We start from the raw sequence: 18,847 nt of genomic DNA, 5'->3' as shown, positions 1-18,847 counted from the left end.
TGGCCACTAGGTGGAGAGATGTCACCGACTGTGCAAGCTCTTCTGGCTGGTTCCTGTCAGAATTGGATGGAATTGTAAGACAACTTGGAGAGTTGGTGGTGGTTGGTGTTAGCAAATAGGACACACCCGTGTACTTGAAACAGGAACACATCTGCTACCACCATGGCAGCAATGGCTGCATAAAGATCCCCATGGGGGTCCTCTGTGCTCTGTGGCCTTGGAAGAATGGAATCAGGTTCAACTGGCAGTGGGGAGAGTTGGTTTCCAAGATCAAGGATCTGGAGCCCTAGGTGAGAGCTATTCTCTGGGTGAACCTGTGGATGCTGACATTACCCCCACCACCACCCCCTTCCTCACTAAGGACTCAGAGATCATTATATCACTGCTGGTTCTCCAGGAATGGCAGGAATTATCTGATCTTAGGCATTCTATGTGACTATGCCCCTCAGTCCTGAGTGCACAGTAGAATGACCTGGCAGGTCCCTGATAAAGACTGATGCTTGAGTCCTGCTCTGGACACAAGTGGGCCACCCGACAGAGCCTGTTCTTGCTACAGGTTGGTTTCTTGTGAGACTTCTATGCTTTGGAAGGGAACCCACCGATACACTCTTGCTACCATTGCGTCTCCACTCCTCTAGGCTCTTGATTGGTGCCCTTGTGGAAGGTCTCCCTGCCATGCCAAACCTCAGGGGGAATCTCTATTACACAGAGGAAGCACCTGTCTCGATTCTTGATTTCCCTCACAAGACATGTAACACAATCTTGTCATTGTTGTTAGCTTTGTAGGGGGGAAATGATAATAATAACATGTGTCTTAACTCTTTGAGGCTAAAGGATGTGGGTAGCCTAGAGTACAAATTAATGAAGGCTTCAAAAAAATCATAGTGCCAGGGTGCCTGGGTGGCTCAGTGGGTTGGGCCTCTGCCTTCAGCTCAGGTCATGATACCAGGGCCCAGGGATTGGGCCCGGCATCAGGCTTTCTGCTCAGGGGAAGCCTGCTTCCTCCTCTCTCTCTCTCTCTCTCTCTCTGTCTGCCTGCCTCTCTATATGCCTACTGTGATCTCTGTCTGTCAAGTAAATAAATAAAATCTTTTTTAAAAATTATAGTGACCCCTCTGTGTGGTATTGCTTATTTCCCTCATTAAATCCCTTTTTTAAATAGATCTTATTTATTTAGACACAGAGAGAGAGAGAGAAAGAGAGAGAAAACACAACGGGAGTGGGACTGGGACCGGCAGGCTCCCCACTGAGCAGGTAGCCTGGTACAGGACTGGATCCCAGTACCCAGGGATCATGACCTGAGCTGAAGGCAGATGCTTAACTACTGAGCCAACCAGGTGCCCTTGTTAACCCCTTTTCCTGGTTGGCTGCTTAATGTCCATGAGACAAGATCAGTGTTAATATGCATCCTTAATTTTAGTCCTGAGGTGGGAGTTCAGGGAAGATTTCTGTGGAAAGGTTCATTGACTGTGGAAAGAGCAGAGATAAGCCACTTAAATGCAAAAGGAGTATGTGGGCCTCTTCTAGGTTCAGGCTGTGCATTCTGACCAGTTGTTGATTTGGGTTCTTTCTCTCCAATGGCTATGACCTCAGATGTAGATACACCCAAGGAGAACCTCATGACTTTTGCTACCCTGAAGGGTGTCCAACATGGACATTCATTTCAAATAGAATCGGAAAGAGGTTCTGAGAGGTTCAGCAACTCCATCTGCACCCTGGACTCCCCTTGCTTGCCCTCTGGGCACCCTACTGGGAAATAGATGTTGGAACAATCAAAGAATAGGATCTGGGCATTTGCAAAGAATCTCTTCACCAACACAGGAGGCACCCAGTGCCTGCAAAATGTGGATTCTGGACTGTGGATTTGAGAAATGGAAAGCACTCATACATTGATTGGCGCTGGGCCTCGGGCTGCTCTCTTCATGGACCCCACGTTCACTTAATGAGGTTCTCCCGGGGTGTGGATATTTGAAACCTTTCATTTTCTAGCAACAGCACTGTGTCCTGACTGAATTCCCAACCCCACGACCATGATCAGAATAATGTGATTGTTTTATGCCATTCCTTTGGGGGGAATACCTACTCAAAGGACCCCCCCCCCAGGAATACAAACATGAATGCATAAATGGTTTTTTATTTATCTGTTTTGTACAAAACTCTAATGCTTTTGCATTTTCTCCTCCTATTTGACATGCAGAGGTGTGAACTTGTTTTCCAGTTGTTCCCTATTTCTGTACATATCTATTGATATGTTTAAGAAGTTTCCCATCACAGTGGGGCCAAAATTCCCCATTTTTAATGCACCAGTGTACCATTGCCTGTTTCCTCCATACTGGTTCAACTACCTGGATATTCTATGGAGAAAATGTGGCCCTAACCATATTAATGCGATTTTTTCTGTCTCCTGAAGAGCTTATTTGATTGACTATGTCTAGAAAGTTGCAGTAAGTCAGCAACAATGGGCACTGGTGCCGTGTGGATTTTATCTTCTTCTTTTGAAAGATGTTATTGATTTGCAGAGAGAAACACCAGGGGCACGCACATGAGCGTGTGTGTAATCGTGGCACAGGGAGATGCAGAGAGAGGATTTCAAGCACACCCACATTTAGGCCTAAGCCTCGCGTGGGGTTGGATCTCATGAACCCGAGTCAAGCCCTGAGCTGACATTCAGAGTCCCAGGATAACTAGGCACCTGGAATATACGCAATTTTTTTTTTAACCATGTATTGCAATTACTTCATTTTAACCATGCCATGTCTCTTGGTTTTGTTCTAAAAGTTTTCCTTGTTTCATGTATTTGGGGGCTGGTTCCTTCCCTTTCCATTGCTCATTTTCGTAAACAGAACAAGATCATGTATTACCCATCTATGTGCCAGAACACACACTGAACCCTACCTTTTGGGGAGTATTTAAAATACATCATTTAGAAAAGTATTCATTGTATTTATTTCCTCCACCCGTCCACTCGTACAGAAATGCTGTGTTGAAAATACAGTGATTTGTTTCTCATAATTACTCATGAAGAGCCTGTTTTTCCCACACATAGTGACCAAGAAATTGGTCAGTGAGTTCACAAAGGTCTAGAGATAACAAAGTACTTAGCCTTAGCTACACACAGAGAAAAAGCAGATCAAATACATAGATGCTGAGAGAATGACATAATTGGATTAATTTGTGCATAGAGAAATACGACTCTGGAAAACGGAATTGGTGTTAACACTGCTTTTGATTTCATCTGGGACCCATGTTAAACTTTGTTCTAGAAATGTCTGGTGACTGAGGATGGTAGAGATGGATAGGGATGGTGTTTTCAATCAAGAATGGGACCTCTATAAATGGTGCTGGGAAAACTGGGCAGCTATATGTAGAAGAATGAAATTCGACCATTCTCTTACACTGTACACAAAGAACGCAAAATGGATAAAGGACCTCAACGTGAGGCAGGAATCCATCAGAATCCTAGAGGAGAACATAGGCAGTAATCTCTTCCATATCAGCCATAGCAACTTCTTTCAAGATATGTCTCCAAAGGCAAAGGAAATAAAAGCGAAAATAAACTTTTGGGACTTCATCAAGATCAAAAGCTTCTGCACAGCAAAGGAAACACTCAAGAAAACAAAGAGGCAACCCACGGAATGAGAGAAGATATTTGCAAATGACAGTACAGACAAAAGGTTGATATCCAGGATCTATAAAGAACTCCTCAAACTCAACACACACACAACAGACAATCATATCAAAAAATGGGCAGAAGATATGAACGGACACTTATCCAGTGAAGCCATACAAATGGCTATCAGACACATGAAAAAAATGTTCACCATCACTAGCCCTCAGGGTGATGCAAATTAAAACCACATTGAGATATCACCTTACACCAGTTAGAATGGCCAAAATAAGCAAGACAGGAAACAACATGTGTTGGAGGGGATGTGGAGAAAGGGGAACCGTCTTCCAATGTTGGTGGGAAGGTACGTTGGTGGAGCCTCTTTGGAGAACAGTGTGGAGATTCCTCAAGAAATTAAAAATAGAGCTTCGCTATGACCCTGCCATTGCACTACTGGGTATTTACCCCAAAGATGCAGATGTCGTGAAAAGAAGGGCCATCTGTACCCCAATGTTTATAGCAGCAATGGCCAGAGTCGACAAACCATGGAAAGAACCAAGATGCCCTTCAACGTACAAATGGATAAGAAAGATGTGGTCCATATACATTGTGGAGTATTATGCCTCCATCAGAAAGGACGAATACCCAACTTTTGTAGCAACATGGGCGGGACTGGAAGAGATTATGCTGAGTGAAATAAGTCAAGCAGAGAGAGTCAATTATAATATGGTTTCACTTATTTGTGGAGCAAAAAAAATAGCATGGAGGACATGGGGAGATGGAGAGGAGAAGGGAGTTGGGGGATATTGGAAGGGGAAGTGAACCATGAGAGACTATGGACTCTGAAAAACAATCTGAGGGTGGGAGGTCGGGATACCAGGTGGTGGGTATTAGAGAGGGCAAGGACTGCATGGAGCACTGGGTGTGGTGCAAAAACAATGAATACTGTTATGCTGAAAATAAATAAAAAATAAATTTAAAAAACATTTTTAAAAAAGAATGGGACCTCTATCTATTCTCAATATGTGTTTCTTTTCCTCTCTTCACCCTAAAGATGGGCTAGTGAATCTATTTGGGGGGCAGGCCACCTCCCCTCATGTCATTTCTTTTCAAAAACAGAGGGATAATGTGTGAGACCAGACTTCAACTTTGGAAAAGAAGTGTTTCCTCTCACGTGAGACCCTGGTCTGTGAAGAGCCACCTGTCTGGACAGCAGGAGTTGGCCGCTGTGCAGCTGTGGTGACTCTGAAAGGTCTATGATGACACCATCACCATGGCGACAAGAGATACACCTCTGCTGTCCTGTCCAACGGCCCCTCTTTGAGCTGAGTGAGTCGATGAGACAAATCAGCTCTCAAGATGGGAAACGGAATCGGAATGTGTGGCTGCTGTTGTGGTATGTTCTTACAGATCTCCTGACTGCTTTTTGCTGCTAATCAGATAGTTCACTCTTCCTCCAACTATTCTCTCATTATTGAAAAATTTCTCTCTCCAACTTGTCATTCAGAGTTATACAAATGTTTTATAGTTTAGTTTTATCCCTGGATTTCTATTTTTGGTTATTCTATTTTGGTTATTCTACCAAGCTAGCTGCCTTGACTTTTGTCCTCCGTTTTGAAAAATGTACTCCTCCCTTTGATATCCTGCACCTCACCCTTGACAAACTAGGTTCCCCTAGGGGAGAACGGCAACATCTATTTTCATTTACGCTTTTTTAACGTCCAAAATTATACATTTCCATTCCTCCTTTCTGAAAGTGAGAGTGAACCTGGAAAGGTCGATATGGAGGATATTTATGATTGTTTTATCCATGTTTTACAATGTATTCCTGTACCGTTTATCCCAAAATGGGTATGCATTTCAGGATTTGGGGCACATGTTGGTTTGTTCCTAGAAACAGGCACCCCAACGAGATCCAAAGAATAGGAGAGTCTACATTTCACTTATGACCCCCAAGCAGATGTTTCCCTTTCTTCTTTGGCTGTTATCAAAAATTACTTTTTCTAGGTGATATGCTGTCTAGGTCACATCCCCCTCTTTGCTCCTCCTCCAAGCCCGTATTCTATTCTCTCCTTCTACGTATTGGACTACTGGAGGTGCCCCATATAAGCGACATGATGCCATATTGTCTAACTGGGTCTGGCTTATTTCACTTAAGATGAAGTCCTCCAGGGCCATCCAGGTTGTCACAAATGTTGACATTTCCTTCCTTTGCAGGTGAGAAATTCACCCAGCTATGGGCCCGAAGATGGAAACATCATATAAAAATACAACCCACTGATGGATCCCATGAAGGTACCATGGGAATTCATTCATGAATCGGGTTCAAGAATAATTACTGTAGGAGCACCTATGTGGTGTCCAACTCTTGATTTTGGCTCAGGTTATGATGCCAGGGACCTGAGCTCAAGCCGCATGTGGGGCTCCGCGGTGGGTATGGAGCTGTTTAAGCTTCTCTCTCCAATTCCCATGCCCTTCCCCTGCTCACACTCTCTCTTTGTTGCTAGAAAAAAAAAAAAAAAGAAAGAAAGAAAGAAAGAAAAGAAAAAAAAGAAGCTGTATCAATATACTTGCCTGTGAGTGTCCCATACTTCCGACAAAGATACCAAGCCATATTATTTTTGTGAACATTGAATTTCAGCTGGTCACTCATGAGTTTATAACCACAAGAATAAAGCTGCATTTGCAACTCGAGTTTGGTAATGTTAAATGGTAGGTATAGTGAAGCTAACATTAGGCATGAATGTGTTGTTAAACACTAGCCAAAGAGATGTCTTCTTAATTTCTAATCAATAGTCCTTAATACTTAGAGTAGGTTTAGAGTATCCTAACAAGTGAAGAGATAATCAAAAAAAGTTCCCTTATCCCCCTTATCCCATAGTGCACCTTTTCCACAAGTATCAAAACCTTCATCATTGTGGAACATTCGTCACAAATAACAAACCAGCCTAGAGCTATTATTCACTGAATTCCACCATTGCTATTAAGGCCTGCTCTGTGTTGAGCAGTTAGTATGGGTTTTGACAAATGGGTAAAGTCCTGTATCCAACATTTATAGGGTAGGTTCACTGCCATAAAAATCCTGTGTTTCACCTAGTAATGCCTTTGCACTTTCTCTAGGAATAAGAGCAACCGCTGATGGTTTGTCATCGCTCTAGATTTCCTTTTTCCAGAATATGATAGAGTTGGAACTGTAAGCCATGTTGCTTTTCCACACTGACAGCTTTCCCCTCTATCTATACAGTTACCATTCATTGATATCTTTCTGTGACTTGACACCTGAATTATTTTTCTTTTCTTTTATTATTTTAGTTAGAGAAAGAAGGAAAGTGTGGGGGAGAGGCAGAGGAAGCTGCCTGCCAGAGGAGCTTACCTGACACGGGGTTGAAATTCCTGACCCTGAGATTCTGACCTGAGCCAAAATCAAGAGTTGGGTGTTTAACTGAGAGAGCCGACTACATGCCCCGAAGGTTCAGCTCTTTTTTTTTACAGAATCCTATTTCATTGTATGGGGATATTGTTGGTTGTTTACCCATTCACCCTGTGAAGGACAACTTAGTTGCCTCTAGTTGTGGTGTTCCTAAAGAAAGCTGATAGAAGCACTCCTGGGCCGGTTTTCATAGGAACATAATTTTTCAGCTCAACTAGATAAATACCTAAGAGTGTGATTAGACACAGCAAGGCTCTTATGCTTTGTTAGATTTGATAGAATTCACCAGTCCAGCCACCTGGGGCCGGCACCTCCTTTCTGGGAAACGTATGAACTGTGGATTCACTGTCTTTGATATATGCCAATTCAGACAATCTATTTCCTTTGCGTGGGTCTTGAGAGTTTCTGTTTTGGAAGGAATTGGCCTTTTTGCCTAAGCCATCCTAGCATTTTTCCATGTATTACTTTACTTTTTAAAATTTGATTTTATTTTTTTTTTCAGTGTTCCAAGTGTTCATTGTTTGTGCACCATACCCAGTGGTCCAGGCAATACTGCCCTCTTTAATACCCACCACCAGGCTCACCCATCCCCCTCACCTCTAAAACCCTGTTTGTATCTCAGAGTCCACAGTGTCTCATGGTTCATCTACCCCTCTGATTTTCCCCAATTCACTTTTCCTTTCCTTTTCCTAATGTCCTCCATGTTATTCCTTATGATCCACAAGTAAGGGAAACCATACGATAATTGACACTGCTTGACTTATTTCTCTCAGCATAATCTCCTCCAGTCCTGTCCATGTTGATACAAAAGTTGGGTATTCATCCTTTTTAAAACAATTTTTATTTTTTTTAAATTTCTTTTCACTGTTCCAGAATTCATTGTTTATGCACCACACAAGTGCTCCATGAAATACGTGCCTTTCATAATACCTACTACCGAGACCAAGAGTCAAGATGGCGGAGAAGTAGCAGGCTGAGACTGCTTCAGCTAGCCGGAGATCAGCTAGATAGCTTATCTAAAGATTGCAAACACCTGAAAATCCATCGGCAGATCGAAGAGAAGAAGAACAGCAATTCTGGAAACAGAAAAACAACCACTTTCTGAAAGGTAGGACCGGCGGAGAAGTGAATCCAAAGCGACGGGAAGATAGACCCCGGGGGGGGGGGAGGGGCCGGCTCCCGGCAAGCGGCGGAGCAACCGCGCACAAAATCAGGACTTTTGGAAGTCTGTTCCGCTGAGGGACATCGCTCCAGAGGCTAAACCGGGGCGAAGCCCACGCGGGGTCAGCGTGGCCTCAGGTACCGCAGGGTCACAGAAGGATCGGGGGTGTCTGAGTGTCGCAGAGCTTGCGGGTATTGGAACGGGAAAGCCGGCTACAGAGACAGAGCTGACAGTAAGCTCGCAGCTCCGTGTTACCTTGAACCGGTCGCAGGCTCGGTGAGCTCGGAGCGCGGCCGGAGGTCAGGCAGACGGGAGTACCTGGGCGCTGTTCTCTGAGGGCGCACTGAGGAGTGGGGCCCTGGGCTCTCGGCTCCTCCGGGCCGGAGACCAGGAGGCCGCCATTTGTATTCCCATCCTCTGGAACTCTACGGAAAGCGCTCAGGGAACAAAAGCTCCTGAAAGCAAACCCGAGCGGATTACTCACCCCGGCCCCGGGTAAGGGCGGTGTAATTCCGCCTGGGGCAAAGACACTTGAGAATCACTACAACAGGCCCCTCCCCCAGAAGATCAACAAGAAATCCAGCCGAGACCAAGTTCACCTACCAAGGAGTGCGGTTTCAATACCAAGGAGAGCAGCAGAATTCCAGAGGAGGAGAAAGCCAAGCACGGAACTCATGGCTTTTTTCCTGTGATTTTTTTTTTAGTCTTGCAGTTAATTTAATTTTTTCTTTTTCATTTTTTTTTTCTTGCCTTCGGGTAAAATTTTTTTTTTAACTGTTACCTTTTTCTTTTTTAACGATTTTTTACTAGTTTATCTAATATATATATATATATTTTTTACATTTTTCTTAGGTGTTTTCTTTTTTTAAAAATTCTTTTCTTTTCTTTACTTTTTTTTTTCTTTTTCTTTTCTTTTTGCTTTTTTCTTTCTTTCTTCCTTTTTGAACCTCTTTTTATCCCCTTTCTCCCCACTCACGATTTTGGATCTCTTCTAATTTGGTTAAAGCATATTTTCCTGGGGTTGTTGCCACCCTTTTAGTATTTTACTTGCCCCTTCATTTACTCTTATCTGGACAAAATGACAAGACGTAAAAATTCAACACAAAAAAAAGAACAAGAGGCAGTACTGAAGGCTAGGGACCTAATCAATACAGACATCGGTAATATGTCAGATCTAGAGTTCAGAATGACAATTCTCAAGGTTCTAGCCGGGCTCGAAAAAGGCATGGAAGATATTAGAGAAACCCTCTCGAGAGATATAAAAGCCCTTTCTGGAGAAATCAAAGAACTAAAATCTAACCAAGGTGAAATCAAAAAAGCTATTAATGAGGTGCAATCAAAAATGGAGGCTCTAACTGCTAGGATAAATGAGGCAGAAGAAAGAATTAGTGATATAGAAGACCAAATGACAGAGAATAAAGAAGCTGAGCAAAAGAGGGACAAACAGCTACTGGACCACGAGGGGAGAATTCGAGAGATAAGTGACACCATAAGACGAAACAACATTAGAATAATTGGGATTCCAGAAGAAGAAGAAAGTGAGAGGGGAGCAGAAGGTATACTGGAGAGAATTATTGGGGAGAATTTCCCCAATATGGCAAAGGGAACGAGCATCAAAATTCAGGAGGTTCAGAGAATGCCTCTCAAAATCAATAAGAATAGGCCCACACCCCGTCACCTAATAGTAAAATTTACAAGTCTCAATGACAAAGAGAAAATCCTGAAAGCAGCCCGGGAAAAGAAGTCTGTAACATACAATGGTAAAAATATTAGATTGGCAGCTGACTTATCCACAGAGACCTGGCAGGCCAGAAAGAGCTGGCATGATATTTTCAGAGCACTAAACGAGAAAAACATGCAGCCAAGAATACTATATCCAGCTAGGCTATCATTGAAAATAGAAGGAGAGATTAAAAGCTTCCAGGACAAACAACAACTGAAAGAATTTGCAAATACCAAACCAGCTCTACAGGAAATATTGAAAGGGGTCCTCTAAGCAAAGAGAGAGCCTACAAGTGGTAGATCAGAAAGGATCAGAGACCATATACAGTAACAGTCACCTTACAGGCAATACAATGGCACTAAATTCATATCTCTCAATAGTTACCCTGAATGTGAATGGGCTAAATGCCCCTGTCAAAAGACACAGGGTATCAGAATGGATAAAAAAAACAAAACCCATCTATATGTTGCCTCCAAGAAACACATTTTAAGCCCGAAGACACCTCCAGATTTAAAGTGAGGGGGTGGAAAAGAATTTACCATGCTAATGGACATCAGAAGAAAGCAGGAGTGGCAATCCTTATATCAGATCAATTAGATTTTAAGCCAAAGACTATAATAAGAGATGAGGAAGGACACTATATCATACTCAAAGGGTCTGTCCAACAAGAAGATTTAACAATTTTAAATATCTATGCCCCCAATGTGGGAGCAGCCAACTATATAAACCAATTAATAACAAAATCAAAGAAACACATCAACAATAATACAATGATAGTAGGGGACTTTAACACTCCCCTCACTGAAATGGACAGGTCATCCAAGCAAAAGATCAGCAAGGAAATAAAGGCCTTAAATGACACACTGGACCAGATGGACATCACAGATATATTCAGAATATTTCATCCCAAAGCAACAGAATACACATTCTTCTCTAGTGCACATGGAACATTCTCCAGAATAGATCACATCCTCGGTCCTAAATCAGGACTCAACCGGTATCAAAAGATTGGGATCATTCCCTGCATATTTTCAGACCACAATGCTCTAAAGCTAGAACTCAACCACAAAAGGAAGTTTGGAAAGAACCCAAATACATGGAGACTAAACAGTATCCTTCTAAAGAATGAATGGGTCAACCGGGAAATTAAAGAAGAATTGAAAAAAATCATGGAAACAAATGATAATGAAAATACAACGGTTCAAAATCTGTGGGACACAACAAAGGCAGTCCTGAGAGGAAAATATATAGCGGTACAAGCCTTTCTCAAGAAACAAGAAAGGTCTCAGGTACACAACCTAACCCTACACCTAAAGGAGCTGGAGAAAGAACAAGAAAGAAACCCTAAGCCTAGCAGGAGAAGAGAAATCATAAAGATCAGAGCAGAAATCAATGAAATAGAAACCAAAAAAACAATAGAACAAATCAACGAAACTAGGAGCTGGTTCTTTGAAAGAATTAATAAAATTGATAAACCCCTGGCCCGACTTATCAAAAAGAAAAGAGAAAGGACCCAAATAAATAAAATCATGAATGAAAGAGGAGAGATCACAACTAACACCAAAGAAATACAAACTATTATAAGAACATACTATGAGCAACTCTACGGCAATAAATTTAACAATCTGGAAGAAATGGATGCATTCCTAGAAACATATAAACTACCACAACTGAACCAGGAAGAAATAGAAAGCCTGAACAGACCCATAACCGGTAAGGAGATTGAAACAGTCATTAAAAATCTCCAAACAAACAAAAGCCCAGGGCCAGACGGCTTCCCGGGGGAATTCTACCAAACATTTAAAGAAGAACTAATTCCTATTCTCCTGAAACTGTTCCAAAAAATAAAAATGGAAGGAAAACTTCCAAACTCATTTTATGAGGCCAGCATCACCTTGATCCCAAAACCAGACAAGGATCCCACCAAAAAAGAGAGCTATAGACCGATATCCTTGATGAACACAGATGCGAAAATACTCAACAAAATACTAGCCAATAGGATTCAACAGTACATTAAAAAGATTATTCACCACGACCAAGTGGGATTTATTCCAGGGCTGCAAGGTTGGTTCAACATCCGCAAATCAGTCAATGTGATACAACACATCAATAAAAGAAAGAACAAGAACCATATGATACTCTCAATAGATGCTGAAAAAGCATTTGACAAAGTACAACATCCCTTCCTGATCAAAACTCTTCAAAGTGTAGGGATAGAGGGCACATACCTCAATATCATCAAAGCCATCTATGAAAAACCCACCGCAAATATCATTCTCAATGGAGAAAAACTGAAAGCTTTTCCGCTAAGGTCAGGAACACGGCAGGGATGTCCATTATCACCACTGCTATTCAACATCGTACTAGAGGTCCTAGCCTCAGCAATCAGACAACAAAAGGAAATTAAAGGCATCCAAATCGGCAAAGAAGAAGTCAAATTATCACTCTTCGCAGATGATATGATACTATATGTGGAAAACCCAAAAGACTCCACTCCAAAACTGCTAGAACTTATACAGGAATTCAGTAAAGTGTCAGGATATAAAATCAATGCACAGAAATCAGTTGCATTTCTCTACACCAACAGCAAGACAGAAGAAAGAGATATTAAGGAGTCAATCCCATTTACAATTGCACCCAAAACCATAAGATACCTAGGAATAAACCTAACCAAAGAGACACAGAATCTATACTCAGAAAACTATAAAGTACTCATGAAAGAAATTGAGGAAGACACAAAGAAATGGAAAAAATGTTCCATGCTCCTGGATTGGAAGAATAAATATTGTGAAAATGTCTATGCTACCTAAAGCAATCTACACATTTAATGCAATTCCTATCAAAGTACCATCCATCTTTTTTCAAAGAAATGGAACAAATAATGCTAAAATTTATATGGAACCAGAAAAGACCTCGAATAGCCAAAGGGATATTGAAAAAGAAAGCCAACGTTGGTGGCATCACAATTCCGGACTTCAAGCTCTATTACAAAGCTGTCATCATCAAGACAGCATGGTACTGGCACAAAAACAGACACATAGATCAATGGAACAGAATAGAGAGCCCAGAAATAGACCCTCAAATCTATGGTCAACTAATCTTCGACAAAGCAGGAAAGAATGTCCAATGGAAAAAAGACAGCCTCTTCAATAAATGGTGCTGGGAAAATTGGACAGCCACATGCAGAAAAATGAAATTGGACCATTTCCTTACACCACACACGAAAATAGACTCAAAATGGATGAAGGACCTCAATGTGCGAAAGGAATCCATCAAAATCCTTGAGGAGAACACGGGCAGCAACCTCTTCGACCTCTGCCGCAGCAATATCTTCCTAGGAACAACGCAAAAGGCAAGGGAAGCAAGGGAAAAAATGAACTACTGGGATTTCATCAAGATCAAAAGCTTTTGCACAGCAAAGGAAACAGTTAACAAAATCAAAAGACAACTGACAGAATGGGAGAAGATATTTGCAAACGACATATCAGATAAAGGACTAGTGTCCAGAATCTATAAAGAACTTAGCAAACTCAACACCCAAAGAACAAATAATCCAATCAAGAAATGGGGAGAAGACATGAACAGACATTTCTGCAAAGAAGACATCCAGATGGCGAACAGACACATGAAAAAGTGCTCCATATCACTCGGCATCAGGGAAATACAAACCAAAACCACAATGAGATATCACCTCACACCAGTCAGAATGGCTAAAATCAACAAGTCAGGAAATGACAGATGCTGGCGAGGATGCGGAGAAAGGGGAACCCTCCTACACTGTTGGTGGGAATGCAAGCTGGTGCAGCCACTCTGGAAAACAGCATGGAGGTTCCTCAAAATGTTGAAAATAGAACTGCCCTATGACCCAGCAATTGCACTATTGGGTATTTACCCTAAAGATACAAATGTAGTGATCCAAAGGGACACATGCACCCGAATGTTTATAGCAGCAATGTCCACAATAGCCAAACTATGGAAAGAACCTAGATGTCCATCAACAGATGAATGGATCAAGAAGATGTGGTATATATACACAATGGAATACTATGCAGCCATCAAAAGAAATGAAATCTTGCCATTTGCAACAACATGGATGGAACTAGAGCGTATCATGCTTAGCGAAATAAGTCAAGCAGAGAAAGACAACTATCATATGATCTCCCTGATATGAGGAAGTGGTGATGCAACATGGAGGCTTAAGTGGGTAGAAGAAGAATAAATGAAACAAGATGGGATTGGGAGGGAGACAAACCATAAGTGACTCTTAATCTCACAAAACAAACTGAGGGTTGCCGGGGGGAGGGGGTTTGGGAGAAGGGGGTGGGATTATGGACATTGGGGAGGGTATGTGCTTTGGTGAGTGCTGTGAAGTGTGTAAACCTGGTGATTCACAGACCTGTACCCCTGGGGATAAAAATATATGTTTATAAAAAATAAAAAAATTAAAAAAAAAAAAAAAAAAGAAAGAAAGGCAAAAAAAAAAAAAAAAAAAAAAAAAAATAATACCTACTACCAGGCTCACCCTGCCTCCCAACACAGCCCCTCCAAAACCCTCAGATTGCTTTTCAGAGACCATAGTCTCTCATGGTTCATCTCGGCTTGACTTATTTCTCTCAGCAAAATCTGCTCCAGTCCTGTCCATGTGGATACAAAAGTTGGGTATTCATCTTTTCTGATGGAGGCATAATATTCCATTGTATATATGGACCATATCTCCTTTATCTATTTGTCTGTTGAAGAACGTCTTGGCTATTTCCACAGTTGAGCAACTGTGGCCATTGCTGCTATGAACGTTGGGGTACAGATGGCCCTTCTTTTCCCTACATCTCTATCTTTGGGAGTAAATACCCAATATTACTTTTGAATCCTTTCAACCTCCATATGATCTGTAGTGACGATGACTCTTGTGTCCCATGTTAATGTACGTCCTCTCTTATTCTTTCATTTTTCATCAGGCTACAGCTTTATTCATTTCACTGATATTTACAAGGAATGAGCTTGTGTCTTAGGTTAATGAATTAGGTCTGGGAATTTCCCGTGCTCCATTTCAATAGTATCTGCAATAATATTATTTTTTTCTCTTGCTCGCTTTCTATGATAGTACACTCTTGCCTTGTTTTCTAAGCAAGCCTAGGCATGTTACATCTCTCTGATTTTCTGACACACGACTTTCAGTCCTATCAGTTCCCCCAAGCCCTGCCTTTCCATAAATGTTGGTCAAGGTACATTTGCATCTAATTTGGTGAAAAATATTTTAAAGGTTCTCTTGAAATTTCTTCATTGACCACTGTGTTATTCAGAAGTGTATTTTTAAATCACAGCTCCTTGGGGATTCTGCCAAGATTTCTTCCTGTTGTTGATCTCTAGTTGAATTTCATAGAGGTCTGAGAGCGGCTGTTGTATTGAATCTACTCTTTGATTGTGTTTGGATGTGTTTTCCGGCCGAGAATGTGGTCTCCTGCTGAATGTTCCATGGGAGGTTGAGAAAATGGTGTGTTCTGCGAGAGAGTGTCTGCTCCAGGAAAGCTCGATCCCCTGTTTTCCCTTTTTTGTCTCCTGAGGGCCATGGTTTCCCTGTGTCCTCTGTTTTCCTATGGATCCCAGAAGAGCGTGTTGATTTTTCAGTGTCTTCAGGCTCTCTCTTGTCCTTAGGAAGAAGAGGTGATCTCCATGGTCTTTGCCCATGGAAGTCTCTCTTTTTGTCTTCATGTACCTTCAAACTCCCTTCTCGTGTCCTGAGTCTTGACTTCAATACATCTGGGCACATGCTGTTTTTATTCATAAAACTAGTTTTCCAAAACAGCTGAGAAGAATGTGTCTAGATACAAGCTTTTGTACTAAAACACACATTTTCTTTTACATTACGTCTTTGATGACATGTGGCTAATTTAATTAATCTGCCTAAATTTAATCTGCCTAAATTATAGGTATAGAGAAATACCAGCAGCATGCCTTCACTAAGCATTTGCCCACCCCAGAGGTATAGACTGGTGAAAATAGAAACAAGATATATTTCAATATATACCCATTGATTATCCAGCCTTACACACAATGGCAGGCAAAGAAATCTACTGATAGAGATTGATAGAAAAGCAATGACGTTACATATCTAACCCACATTCATATCAAGCAATACTCTCCGAGCTATTCATTTTTTTAAGATTTTATTTCTCAGAGAGAGAGAGTGAGAGAGAGAGAGAGAAAGCACAGTCAGGTGGGAAGGGCAGAGGGAGAGAGAAAGAGCAGGTCCTCCCTGAGGAGGGGCCCCCCACGTGGGACTGGATCATAGCATCCTGAGAGCATGACTTGACGGGAAGACCAGTGCTGAAAGAACTGAGTTTCCAGGCGCCCCTCCTCGAATTAATCTTGAACAGCACCACCAATGTGCTGATGGGTACATTCTTGATGTCCTTCCAGATGTGTCTGAGAAAATCTCAGTCTGTGCGACGCTTGCCATCAGCCCAAAGAAGAAGAGGACCAGAGTGTTGCCAAGGTGAGGTTGCCTCTCTTTTTCCCCAAGGAGCAAGCATTGCTTCCTTGGTTTCTTTCATCAAATTCAGATGACAATCAAATTATACACTATATGTTGGTGAATTGGACATAATAAAAAAATTCATTTTCCTAATGTAAATTTTTTGTACATGGAAGTAAAATGGTTTTTTAAAGATTTTATAACTTTATTTGACAGACAGAGATCACAGTAGGCAGAGAGGCAGGCAGAGGGAGAGGTGGAAGCAGGCTCCCCGCTGAGCATAGAGCCCGATGCTGGGCTCAATCCCAGGACCCTGTAATCATGTCCGGAGCCAAGGCAGAGGCTTTAACCCACTGAGCCACACAGGCACCCCTAAAGAGATTTTCAAACTGTATGTGTGTGTGCATGTATGTGTATATATAATTTTATATACATATATATGTATAAACGTGTATATATATATGTATATGCTTATATATATACATACATATACATATATGTGTGTTTATATAAGTATATATATCCATATATATACACATACGTGTGTATACACACACATACACATTTGAGAGGACATATGCATAATTTCCCTTTTGCGGAGAGTCCTGAGTGGTTGTTTCCTGCCCACCATCGTCTGATTCAAGAGGATATTTACCACTGGCAACAGCAAATCTTGTTAGAATTGCTGTGGTATGATCCTTTCCATCCACAAGAGTTTCTCTTGCTTGGATGAAGAATTTTGTAGTTGCCATCCTGAGTGGACTGGGTAGACACATCTCCCAGGAAAAATGACTTCATACAGGTATCCAGGTCCCACTCTTGGGGCCTTGGTTTCAATCACTGTGTTCCATCTGGTTTGCTAAAGTCATTCAGAGAACTAAATATCAGTACGGGCAGACAAGTATACAGCACAGCCAGAGACTCATGGTGTCCTCTTTTTTGTGCCTGCAGCCTCAGGAAACATCAACAGAGGGAGGTGGTACGTATTCTGGACTCAGTCTCTTCCTGCGGAAAAACTCTAGCTGGTAAGGCAGGTGGGGCCCCCTTGCAATCTTCAGTCTGGAGAGCCTCCCTGATTGGGGATTCTTGGTAGGACTCTTGGTGGTTTGGGGACAGGCATATTTCCCAGGTGACAAAGTATGCTCTTTTGTCTGCAAGACTAGGAAGCCAGTGGGTTCCGTGTGTGTGCTGTGAGTTTGTGTGCATGAGGTTTTTGGTTGAGGTCTCTTTTGTGGCTCTATGTAGTGTGATTGTGAGTGGGTGATTTTTTGTGGGAAACATGGAGAGACAGAGGCAGAAAGATACAGACAGAAAGACAGAGAGGGAGAGATGAATAGAGCAAGAGAGAGCGTGTATATTTCTGCAGGAGATAGATCCTACCACCACTGCCACTGGCCAAAGTCAACATTCTCAGAGAAAAGAATAAACCTCATCTAGGGCACACGTTCTAGCCATGGGAGACCCCACAGGGGCAGTTCAGCCCCTGCCAGTCAACCACATGACCCCACATGATCTAACCCCTGTTCATATCAAGCAATACTCTCCGAGCTATTCATTATTCTTTTAAGATTTTATTTATCTGAGAGAGAGAGAGAGAGAGAGAGAGCGAGCCCACAGTCAGGCGGGAGCAGCGGAAGGAGAGAGAGAAGACGACCCTCGCTGAGCAGGGTGGCCCCCATGTGGGACTCGATCTCACAACCCTGAGATCATAACCTGAGCAGAAGGCTGATGCTGAAAGGATTGAGCCCTCCGGGTGCCCCTCCCCGAATTATCCTTGAGCAGCACCACCAATGTGCTGACAGGTACATTCTTGATGTCCGTCTAGATGTGGACATCGGCTTGGTCTGGGCGTGGCCTCGCCAGAGCATTGAAGTGGAGAAACAGCAGTATATTGCCAAGGTGAGCATGCCTGTCTTTACCCAAGGAACAAGCATTGTTTTCTTGGTTTCTTTCAGCAAATTCAGGTGAAAATCAGATAATATATGTTGATAAATTGAACATAATAATAAAAAATTCATTTTCCTACTATAAATTGCTTGTATATGGAAATAAAGTGATTTTTCAAATGTATATGTGTCTGAATGTGTGTGCATGTGTAATTGCATAAATGTGTAATTACACATACACACACATTTGAGAAGACATATGTATAATTTCCCTTTTGGGAAGAGTGCTGAGTGGTTTTCTCTTGCCAACCATCATCTGATTCGAGAGGACATTCACCAATGGCAACAGCAAACCTGGTTAGAATTGCGCTGGTGTACAAAAGATAAAAGAAAGAAAAATGGTGTAACATTATCATAATTTAGAAAAGGTATTGATACTATTTGTTCCAAATTATAGAAATATTATAGTATAACCTCACTTTCTTAAAGCTAAAGAAAGTAATTTCTTATTTAGCTTTTAAATTTGGTCAACTTTTATGAGGAACCTATACAGGATACATAAAGCAG

General features: G+C 41.9%; 2 long non-coding RNA genes across 2 annotated transcripts; both read left to right on the top strand.

The window, feature by feature from the left end:
- The first annotated feature begins 4,630 nt into the window (after nucleotides 1–4,630).
- On the top strand, nucleotides 4,631–16,374 carry LOC123392379. The gene is made up of 3 exons (XR_006607102.1): nucleotides 4,631–5,003; nucleotides 5,825–5,902; nucleotides 16,340–16,374. It is a non-coding gene; the product is annotated as an uncharacterized LOC123392379 (long non-coding RNA).
- Nucleotides 16,374–18,344, top strand: LOC123392378. Its single transcript, XR_006607101.1, has 3 exons — nucleotides 16,374–16,415; nucleotides 17,346–17,373; nucleotides 18,220–18,344. It is a non-coding gene; the product is annotated as an uncharacterized LOC123392378 (long non-coding RNA).
- The last annotated feature ends 503 nt before the right edge of the window (nucleotides 18,345–18,847 follow it).

Source organism: Mustela putorius, unplaced genomic scaffold (assembly GCF_011764305.1).
Source record: "Mustela putorius furo isolate JIRA1106 unplaced genomic scaffold, ASM1176430v1.1 tig00000544_pilon_pilon_pilon, whole genome shotgun sequence".
Classification (NCBI taxonomy): Eukaryota; Metazoa; Chordata; class Mammalia; order Carnivora; family Mustelidae; genus Mustela; species Mustela putorius.
The sequence above is the reverse complement of the archived record's forward strand: the minus strand, read 5'-3'. Positions and strand labels throughout refer to the sequence as shown.